Below are 12,191 nucleotides of genomic sequence, written 5' to 3' on the forward strand. Positions count from 1 at the left end.
ATGATTCTAGAGTACCTTAACACCAAACTTGATCGACACATATACATTGCTCACATTGTAATCATTAAGACTGTTGAGAAGAACTAGGTGTAGAAAGGAACGATTAGGATGGGGAGAATCACTGTCAAATCGCAAACCCTCAGAAATTAAGACAAATGAAAGCAGGAATCAGTGGGATTAGATATATACATACCCATTTATAGACATTTCTTTGGGAATTCAGCTGCAGGAGCTCTCCAAAGTAGATTGATTTTGAGTTCCTTATCAAAGTAGGATCAGTAAGTGGAAGTTACAGAGTTGGTATTTCAGTTCAAGGAAAAAGCAGGGGGTTTTTGTTTTTTTGTTTTTTTTTTTAGCCAGTAAAAGTATTTTCAATGGTTTTGGTTACATTTTGCACTCATGAGAGATCATGCCACTGCAACTGGGTAGATGACATTCTCCTACTACACAATATTTGGTCACCTCACCATTCCATGTGTTTTTCCTTCGGTATTCTGATCTAGCTAATGGTATCACTATGTGCATGCATGCTAAATCACTTCAGTTGTTTCCGACTCTTTGCAACCCTGTGAACTGTAGCCCTCCAGGCTCCTCTGTCCATGGGATTCTCCAGGCAAAAATATTGGAGCGGATTGCCTTGGCTTCCTCCAGGGGATCTTCCTAACACAGGGATGGGACCTGCATCTCCTGTGGCTCCTGCATTGCAGACGGATTCTTTAGCACCGAGCCATCAGGAAAGCCCTATGGTATCACTACACACTGCCCATTTGCCTAAATTGGGAGTCTAGGGGTCATTTATTCTGCCTTCTCATATCAAACTAGGTCCAGTGAAGGCTTTAGGAAATACTAATATCCTAAGCATCTCCTGGTTAATCCACTCCCCCACTGCCATACTTTCCAGGATCTTGTCGCTTCCACTTAAGCGTCATAATAGCCTTCTTGGTAGTCTCTCATGCTGTCGTTCTTACTCACTCAACCATACTGATAGCAAGATTATCTTGGGTTTGTGACTCAGAGGCTCACACCTTATATGTACCCAATAAATATTTGGTGGATGTATGAAAGGATAAGTTCATCTAATGAATAGCAAAATGTCAGTCAAATTATGCTTCCCTCTGCTTAAAGTCCCTCACCTCCACCCCTTTTATGTACTCATTGAAGCTAAAATCCTCTAACTAGATCTGGCTCTGTATTATTGTGATTTATAATAATATATACAGATACTCCTCAATGTATGAAGGGATTATTTCTCAATAAACCCATCATAAATTGAAAATATCTTAAGTCAAAACTCTATTTAATACAATGCTAGGTAGGAAGTTAGGCATGAGCAACAAGCGGTGGACTGGCTGAAAGGGATGCAAACTGATCTCTAAACTCCATCCCAGACACACGCAGGAGAGCTAACAGATATGCTACAAAATAACCACAGAGATTTTTCAACTCCTGCACTGGTGCCCTCCGCCCACAGTGGATTCACAATAACCACAGGGACTCCTCTAAGTAACCTCAGGCAGTTAGGGGCCCATTAAGACCTTTTAGAACTAACACACAAAAAAGATGTCCTTTTCATTATAGGGGAGTGGAATGCAACAGTAGGAAGTCAAGAAACACCTGGACTAACAGGAAAATTTGGCCTTGGACTACGAAATGAAGCAAGGCAAAGGCTAATAGAGTTTTGCCAGAGAACACACTGGTCATAGCAAACACTCTCTTCCAACAACACAAGAGAAGACTCTAAACATGGACATTACCGGATGGTCAACACCGAAATCAGATTGATTATATTCTTTGCAGCCAAAGATGGAGAAGCTCTCTCTATACAGTCAGCAAAAACAAGACCAGGAGCTGACTGTGGCTCAGATCATGAAATCCTTATTGCCAAATTCAGACTTAAACTGAAGAAAGTGGGGAAAACCACTAGGCCATTCAGGTATGACCTAAATCAAATCCCTTATGATTATACAGTGGAAGTGAGAAATAGATTTAAGGGCCTAGATCTGATAGACAGAGTGCCTGATGAACAATGGAATGAGGTTCGTGACATTGTACAGGAGACAGGGATCAAGAACATCCACATGGAAAAGAAGTACAAAAAAGCAAAATGGCTGGCTGAGGAGGCCTTAAAAATAGCTGTGAAAAGAAGACAAGTGAAAAGCAAAGGAGAAAAGGAGAGATACAAGCATCTGAATGCAGAGTTCCAAAGAATAGCAAGAAGAGATCAGAAAGCCTTCCTCAGCGATCAATGCAAAGAAATAGAGGAAAACAATAGAATGGGAAAGACTAGAGATCTCTTCAAGAAAATTAGAGATACCAAGGGAATATTTCATGCAAAGATGGGCTCGATAAAGGACAGAAATGGTAAGGACCTAACAGAAGCATAAGATATTAAGAAGAGGTGGCAAGAATACACAGAAGAACTGTACAAAAAAGAGCTTCACAACCCAGATAATCTCGATGGTGTGATCACTGACCTAGAGCCAGACATCCTGGAATGTGAAGTCAAGTGGGCCTTAGAAAGCATTGCTATGAACAAAGCTAGTGGAGGTGAGGGAATTCCAGTTGAGCTGTTTCAAATCCCGGAAGATGATGCTGTGAAAGTGCTGCACTCAATATGCCAGCAAATTTAGAAAACTCAGGAGCGGCCACAGGACTGGAAAAGGTCAGTTTTCATTCCAATCCCAAATAAAGGCAATGCCAAAGAATGCTCAAAGTATCACACAATTGCACTCATCTTACATGCTAGTAAAGTAATGCTCAAAATTCTCCAAGCCAAGCTTCAGCAATATGTGATCAGTGAACTTCCAGATGTTCAAACTGGTTTTAGAAAAGGCAGAGGAACCAGAGATCAAATTGCCAACACCCACTGGATCATGGAAAAAGCAAGAGAGTTCCAGAAAAACATCTATTTCTGCTTTATTGACTATGCCAAAACCTTTGACTGTGTGGATCACAATAAACTGTGGACAATTCTGAAAGAGATGGGAATACCAGACCACCTGACCTGCCTCTTGAGAAATCTGTATGCAGATCAGGAAGCAACAGTTAGAACTGGACATGGAACAACAGACTGGTTCTAAATAGGAAAAGGAGTACATTGAGGCTGTATATTGTCACCCTGATTATTTAACTTATATGCAGAGTACATCATGAGAAACACTGGGCTGGATGAAGCACAAAATGGAATCAAGACTGCTGGGAGAAATATCAATAACCTCAGATATGCAAATGACACCACCCTAATGGCAAAAAGTGAAGAGGAAGTAAAAAGCCTCTTGATGAAAGTGAATGAGGAGAGTGAAAAAGTTGGCTTAAAGCTCAACATTCAGAAAACGAAGATCATGGCATCTGGTCCCATCACTTCATGGGGAATAGATGGGGAAACAGTGTCAGACTTTATTTTTGGGGGCTCCAAAATCACTGCAGATGGTTATTGCAGCAATGAAATTAAAAGATGCTTACTCCTTGGAAGGAAAGTTATGACCAACCTAGATAGCATAGTGAAAAGCAGAGACATTACTTTGCCAACAAAGGTCTGTCTAGTCAAGGCTATGGTTTTTCCATTGGTCATGTATGGATGTGACAGTTGGACTTTGAAGAAAGCTGAGCGACAAATAATTGATGATTCTGAACTGTGGTGTTGGAGAAGCCTCTTGAGAGTCCCTTGGACTGCAAGGAGATCCAACCAGTCCATCCTAAAGGAGATCAGTCCTGGGTGTTCATTGCAAGGACTGATGCTGAAGCTCAAACTTCAATACTTTGGCCACCTCATGCGAAGAGTTGACTCACTGGAAAAGACCCTGATGCTGGGAGGGATTGGGGGCAGGAGGAGAAGGGGATGACAGAGGATGAGATGGCTGGATGGCATCACTGACTCGATGGACATGAGTTTGAGTGAACTCCGGGAGTTGGTGATGGACAGGCAGGCCTGGCGTGTTGTGATTCATGGGGTCGCAAAGAGTCAGACACGACTGAGAGACTGAACTGAAGGGCTCAAATATACTCTATATCTAATTATGACATACTGAATTATGGGAAGACATAACCAATCCAACTTGCCATTATGTAACTTTAAATTGTCAATTGGCCTTGAGCGTATGCCCATTTGCATTCCCTTTCATTGACTGGTGGCGGGTACAAGCCCATGTTTTGCCCAAGACATAACCAGAAGGAGGAAACTGGAAGTATGAAAGGGGGAAGCCAAGAGGGATTGACAGGAAGGAGGAAGAGGACTCCTTTTGGAATGCCTAACAAAAATATATCTCTGCTTGAGCTGACCTGAGCTCTAACTTGTCTATTGTTCTACACATTTTATTCCATTGCTCCAACTTTTTGTTGGGATGAGACAAGAACTGACAAAGAGAAATAAAACATCCTGACATATATCTAAACCACCAAACATCCTACCTTCAACATGCTCAGAACATTTCCATTAGTTTACCGTTAGGCAAAATTATCTAACACTGAACTGATTTTATATAAAATGTTGAACATCTCATGTAATTCATTACATACAGTGGTGCTGTCCTGGTGGCTCAGCGGTAAAGAATCTGCCTGCAGTGCAGGAAATGCAAGTTCAGTCCCTGAGTTTGGAAGATTCCCTGAAGAAGAATCAACCCATTCCAGTATTCTTGCCTGGAAAATCCCATGGACAGAGGAGCCTTGTGTGCTACAGTCCATGGGGTTGCAAAAGCGTTGGACACGACTTACAGACTAAACAGCAACCACCAACTGAAAGTGAAAACAGAAAGGTCGTCAATGGACCAGTTGTTTACTCTCACGATCCTGTGACTGGGAGCTGTGGCTACTGCCCTGCTCAGCCGCAGGAAAGTGTATTGTGCTGAGAACTGCTGGCCCAGAAAAAGCTCAAATTTCAAAATTCGAAGTTTGATTTCTACCAAATGCTTGTTGATCATCTTAAAGTCGAAAAATCATTAATTGGGACCCTCTATATTTGGTCTTCATCTCAGTTTCTAGCCAAGAGCGCCTAAGACCCTTGGCATTTTCTAAGTGTGGGAGGGTAAAGGTGTCTTTTGTTGTGTTAATCAAGTAAATTTTGGATCCCATCTAAGGATGGGGGCTGGTTGCCGGAGGAACCAATGGCATGATTAAGGGTTGTAACTTTCAGTCACAACCCCTTGGCTTCCAGAGAGGGGAGAAGGGTTGGAGGTTGAATCAGTTATCAATGAACAATAATTTCATCAATCATGGCTATGTAATGAGCTATCCATAGAAACCCAAACAAGATTTGGTGACTTCCAGGTTGGTGACCACACAGAGATTTAGGGAGAGTGACACTTGGAGGGAACATAAAAGCTCTGGCCCTTTCCCCATATTTTGCTCTATGCAACTCTTCCATCTGATAGTTCTTGAGTTAAATCCTTTTATAATGAATTTAGTAAGTAAAATAGTTCTCTTATTTCTATGAGTTGTTCTAGCAAATAAATCAAACTCAAAAATGCCATCATGGAAACTTCTGATTTATAGATAGTAGGTCAGAAACACATATGACAACTTGGACTTTCAACCAGCATCTGAAGCCAGTGGTGGAGCTAACCCCTGATCTATGGAATCTGATGCTGCCTCCAGGTAGGTAGTGCCAGAATGATTTGAATTGTTAGACACCCAGTTGGTATCGCAAAAACTGTTTGTCAGTGAGGGGACCCCCTCCACACATTGAAATTGGGTCCAGTAAACCCAAAGAGGCCCCACCAATCTTTCCAAGTTCACCTCTGGACAATTATAGATTCTGTGCACAGTATATCTCAAATGGTGTGTGCATGATGAAGTGAAGTGAAGTGAAAGTCTCCCAGTCGCATCTGAATCTGCGACCCCATGGATTGTAACCTGCCAAGTCTCCTCTGTCCATGGAATTCTCCAGATAACAATACTGGGGTGTGTAGCTGTTCCCTTTTCCAGGGGATCTTCCCAACCCAGGAATCAAACTCAGGTCTCTCTGGGTTTCTGATTTATAGATAGTAGGTCAGAAACACATGTGACAACTTGAACTTTCAACCAGCATCTGAAGCCAATGGGTGGAGCTAACCCCTGATCTATGGAATCTTGATGCAGGTCTCCCGCATTGCAGGTGGATTCTTTACCATCTGAGCCATGAGGGGAGCCATTAAGCATGCAAGGTGCTGAGCTAGAACAGCTGTTCTCGAGCCTCACAATACATCAAACTCAGCTAGAGGGCTCATAAAAACAGGTTGATGAGTTTCTCTTCCAGAGTTTATGAGTCAGGAGGTCTAGAGTTGGGCCTGAGAATTTGCATTTCTATCCATTTCTCAGATGATGCTAGTTCTGCCAAGCTAGAGAACTTCTGTGAAAGATTACATTAAAAAAATCCTTTTAGCTGTGATAGCAAAGGATATTGGGGGTTATCAATATCTGTAAGGCATTTCTTTATAACTTAAAATAATTTTGTTCAAAATAATACTTGAAATTATTTGAAGTGATGATTTTGTTTTGAACTAGGCGAGAGAAGCTAGAGCAATTTATAGAAGGGAATATGGTGTCTTACAGCTTTCCAGGTGGTGCTAGTGGTAAAGAACTCACCTGCCAATGAAAGAGACATAAGATCCGCGGGTTTGATCCCTGGGTTGGGAAAATCCCCTGATGGAGGGCAGGACACCCCACTCCAGTATTCTTATCTGGAGAATCTCATGGACAGAGGAGCCTGGTGGGCTATGGTCCATAGGGTCTCAAAGAGTCGGACACGACTGAAGTGACTTAGCACAGCACAGCACACAGTATCTTAGGGAATACATTTTTATATTCTTGAGCTCAGGAAAAAGAAGAAAGAGAAAGAAAATTTATCTCTGACCACGAATAGTTGAGCTCTAAAGTTCTGGTGGCTAAGAGTATGGGCTTTCTTCACTCAGTATGATAACCTCCAGGTCCATCATGTTGCTGCACATGAAAATATGTTATTCTTCTTCATGACTAAGTAATATTCCTTTGCATGTATAATATTTTCATGTATGTATACATATATACCGGAGGAGGCAATGGCACCCCACTGCAGTACTCTTGCCTGGAAACTCCCATGGACAGAGGAGCCTAGTAGGCTGCAGTCCATGGGGTCGCTAAGGGTAGGACACGACTGAGTGACTTCATTTGCACTTTTCACTTTCATGCATTGGAGAAGGAAATGGCAACCCACTCCAGTGTTCTTGCCTGGAGAATCCCAGGGATGAGGGAACCTGGTGGGCTGCCGTCTCTGGGGTCGCACAGAGTCAGACACGACTGAAGCAAGCAACTTAGCAGCATACATATATACACTCAGGAAGCCATATAAAATAAATATTATATGATATCACTCATATGTGGAATCTAAAAAATAATACAAATTAATTTATTTACAAAACAGAAACAGAATCTCAGTCATAGAAAACAAGCTTATACTTACCAAAGAGAAAAACCAGGGGAGGGAGAGAGAGAGAATTTAGGAGTAGGGGACTAACAGATACACACCACTACATAAAAAACAGATAAATAGCATGGATGTACTGTATAGAATAGAAAACTATATTCAATATCTTGTAATAATATGCAATGGAGAAATATATGTGTATATGTGTAACTGAACCACTTGGCTGTACACATGGAGCTACACAATATTTTTAATCAACTCTACTTTAATTTTTTTAAAAAGGAAAATAAGGAAAGGAAAAGAGTACCTTCGTGGTTGTTGAGTTCCAGCCTTGCCAATTAGTAGCTGTGAAATATTGGGTAACTAACTTAACCTCAATAAGCCAAAGTTTTTCAAATATAGATGGTAATAAGATCTACTTCTCAGGTTTGCTGAGAGGATTAAATAATGTGCTTAGCTAGATGCCTGGAACATAGTTGAAGTGTAATAAATAATGTCATTAACATCTTAACAAGTAAGAAACTTGGTCAACAGAATTAGTGGCAAGAACAGTAATTTATATATTTTTATATGACTCAACTTCTCTTAAGAGTACATATTCTACCACTTGACAAAAAAAGAAAATCAAGTTAATTCAGTCCCCATCCAACTTCCTTTTCTTCAGGATACATCTGCTTTCTAGGGACTTGTGGGGTGCCTTAGCTTGGTGTGAGGGGACATCTCATTAATTCTTGGTTATTAACTATTTACACTTTATCCTCGAAGGTTGTAATCTGAGTAGCCTTCAATCATGAATCTAATCATTGCTATGGAGAAGGCAATGGCAACCCACTCCAGTACTCTTGCCTGGAAAATCCCATGGGCAGAGGAGCCTGGTGGGCTGCAGTCCATGGGGCCGCACAGAGTCCGACACCACTGAGCGACTTCACTTTCACTTTTCACTATTCCAAACCACAAGACTCCATCCCATTCAGCTTCCTTGCCACCCTTGGGGACTCAGGAGCAGCTGTCCTGAGCTACTCTGAACCAAAGAAACACATTGGGTTTATGTAAGAGCCTGCCTCTGGTTCCCTAGTGGGCACAGGAAATTGTTTCACTGCTTCCAGCTTCTCACTGGGGTGTTCAGAACTCTGGGAATATGCCTCAGTTCAATGTACCCAGAGGCAATGTGCCATCTCTACACTACTTCTCCTAGGCCTAGATGGGATGTGGGTTCTGCAAGGCCCCACTGCTTTCCCAGATGCCATGCAGAAAGAGAAGGAACAGTTTTGAATCACCAATGTAATTGGAGTTTCTGTGCATTTCTAGGGCAGTTTGGAAGTCTAAATGAGGGAATCCAAGGAAGAGCCCATTTCTCTGAATATTTGCATCTTAAGTTCTCTCATTGCCCCTCTGAATCAACTTCCCTCCCCACTTTCCAGCTTAATTTTATGTCATTTTAGCAACGGATAAAATCGGTTCTCCCTACTCCAAATACTTGTCTTATTCTTTGTCCTTTACTTTTAAAACTCAAAAGCCAAAAATGCAATGATTTTAAAATATGCATTTTGCCCCTGAGACATTGAATGCCATTGTCTAAAGAAGGAAAGGCAAAAGAGTGGTGAAAAATAAAATATATAGAAAATAAAGACATACATTAATGCCTCCATTATCTTAATTGTAAACATCCCCATCCTCATTCTCATCATTCCTCCTCAGGTAAATGTGTATATGCATGTGTGCTAAGTCACTTTAGTCATGTCTGACTCTGTGTGACCCACGGACTCCAGCCTGCCAGGCTGTTTTGGATTTTCCAGGCAAGAATACTGGAGTTGGTTGCCATGATCGTCTCCAGGAATCGAGTCTGAGTCGCTTGAATCTCCTGTATTGGCAAGAGGGTTCTTAACCACCAGTGCCACCTGGGAAGCCTCAGCTAAGTAGACCTACACAAATCTGGGCTCAGCACAACTGTAGGTTTTTACCCTGTTTCTACTTTTTCATCTGCTTCCTTATATCCTCTACCCTACAATACACAGAACTGTTTTTTACCCATTTTCTTAATTGTAAAATGGGAGGACTGTCTTATACCTCCAGGAATTAACTTGCAGACAATAAATAAAAGTACTGAATTTCTTTTTACTGGAGGATATAGAAAGTTGAAAAGACATCATTTTCAATCTAACATCATATATGATAAGCCACAGTAAACATTATTCTCAATGGGGAAAAACTGAAAGCATTCCCTCCAAGATCAGGACCAAGAAAGGGTGCCCACTCTACCACTATTATTCAGTTTTGGAAGTGCTAGCTATGGCAGTCAGTCAGTCAGTTCAGTAGCTCAGTCGTGTCTGACTCTTTGTGACCCCATGAACCACAACACACCAGGCCTCCCTGTCCATCACCAACTCCTGGAGTCCACCCAAACCCACATCCACTGAGATGGTGATGCCATCCAACCATCTCATCCTCTGTTGTCCCCTTCTCCTCCTGCTCCCAATCCCTCCCAGCATCAGGGTCTTTTCCAATGAGTCAACTCTTCGCATGATGTGGCCAAAGTATTGGACTTTGAGCTTTAACATCATTCCTTCCAAAGAACACCCAGGACTGATCTCCTTTAGAATGGACTGGTTGGATCTCTTTGCAGTCCAAGGGACTCCCAAGAGTCTTCTCCAACACCACAGTTCAAAAGCATCAATTTTTTGGTGCTCAGCTTTCTTTATGGTCCAACTCTCACATCCATACATGACTACTGGAAAAACCATAGGTTTGACTAGACCAAACTTTGATGGCAAAGTAATGTCTTCTCTTTTTACTATGCTTTCTAGGTTGGTCATAGTTTTCTTGCAAGGAGCAAGCATCTTTTAATTTCAAGGCTGAAGTCACCATCTGCAGTGATTTTGGAGCCCAAGAAAACAAACTCTGTCACTCTTTTCATTGTTTCCCCATCAATTTGCCATGAGTGATGGGACCAGATGCCATGATCTTTGTTTTTTGAATATCGAGTTTTAAGCCAAATTTTTCACTGTCCTCTTTCACTTTCATCAAGAGGCTCTACAGTTCTTCTTTACTTTCTGCCATAAGGGTGGTGTCATCTGCATATCTGAGATTATTGATATTTCTCCTGGCAATCTTGATTCCAGCTTGTGCTTCATCTGGCCCAGCAATTCCCATGATTACACTGCATATAAGTTAAATAAGCAGGGTGACAATATACAGCCTTGACGTACTCCTTTCCCAATTTGGAATCTATCTGGTGTTCCATGTCCAGTTCTAACTGTTGCTTCTTGACCTGCATACAGATTTCTCAGGAGGCAGGTAAGGTGATCTAGTATTCCCATTTCTTCAAGAATTTTGCAGTTTGTTGTGATTCATATAGTCAAAGGCTTTGGTGTAGTCAATAAAGCAGAAATAGATGTTTTTCTGGAACTCTTTTCCTTTTTCAATGATCCAGTGAAAGTTGGCAATTTGGTCTCTGATTCCTATGTCTTTTCTAAATCCAGCTTGAATGTCTGGAAGCTCTTGGTTGAAGTATAGCTTACAGGCTTTTGAGCATTACTTTGCTAACATGTGAGATGAGTGCAATTGTGCTGTAGTTTGAACATTCTTTGGCATTGCCTTTCTTAGGGATTGGAATGAAAACAGACCTTTTCTAGTCCTGGAGCCACTGCTGAGCTTTCCAAATTTGCTGGCAAATTGAATGCAACACTTTAACACCACCATCTTTTAAGATCTGAAATAGCTCAGCTGAAATTCCATCATCTCCACTAGCTTTATTCATAGTGATGCTTCCTGAGGCCCACTTGACTTTGGACTCTAGGATGTCTGGCTCTAGGTGGGTGATCACACCATTGTGGTTATCTGGGTCAATAAGATCTTTTTTGTGTAGTTTTTCTGTTTTATTCTTGCCACTTTTTCTTAATTTCTTATGCTTCTGTTGGGTCCATACCATTTCTGTCCTTTATTGAGCTCATCTTTGCATGAAAAGTTTCCTTGGTATCTCTAACTTTCTTTAACAGATCTCTAGTGTTTACCATCCTGTTGTTTTCCTCTATTTCTTGGCAATGATCACTGAGGAAGGCTTTCTTATCTCTCCTTGCTATTCTTTGGAATGCTGCATTCTGTTCAGTTCAGTTGCTCAGTCGTGTCCAACTCTTTGCAACCCCATGAATTGCAGCACGCCAGGCCTCCCTGTCCATCACCAACTCCCAGAGTTCAGTCAAACTCACATCCATTGAGTTGGTGATGCCATCCAGCCATCTCATCCTCTGTCGTCCCCTTCTCCTCCTGCCCCCAATACCTCCCAGCTTCAGGGTCTTTTCCAATGAGTCAACTCTTTGCATGAGGTGGCCAAAGTACTGGAGTGTCAGCTTTAGCATCATTCCATCCAAAGAACACCCAGGACTGATCTCCTTTAGAATGGACTGGTTGGATCTCCTTCCTTGCAGTCCAAGAGACTCTCAAGAGTCTTCTCCAAAACCACAGTTCAAAAGTATCAATTTTTCAGCCCTAAGCCTTCTTCACAGTCCAACTCTCATATCCATACATGACCACTGGAAAAATCATAACCTTGACTAGACAGACCTTTGTTGGCAAAGTAATGTCTTTGCTTTTGAATATGCTATCTAGGTTGGTCATAAGTTTTCTTCCAAGGAGTAAGCATCTTTTAATTTCGTGGCTGCAGTCACCATCTGCAGTGATTTTGGAGCCCCCCAAAATAAAGTTTGACAGTGTTTCTACTGTTTCCCCATCTATTTCCCATGAAGTGATGGGACCAGATGCCATGATCTTCGTTTTCTGAACGTTGAGCTTTAAGCCAACTTTTTCACTCTCCTATACC

This window comes from Bos indicus, chromosome 19, assembly GCF_029378745.1.
Source record: "Bos indicus isolate NIAB-ARS_2022 breed Sahiwal x Tharparkar chromosome 19, NIAB-ARS_B.indTharparkar_mat_pri_1.0, whole genome shotgun sequence".
NCBI classification, from domain to species: Eukaryota; Metazoa; Chordata; class Mammalia; order Artiodactyla; family Bovidae; genus Bos; species Bos indicus.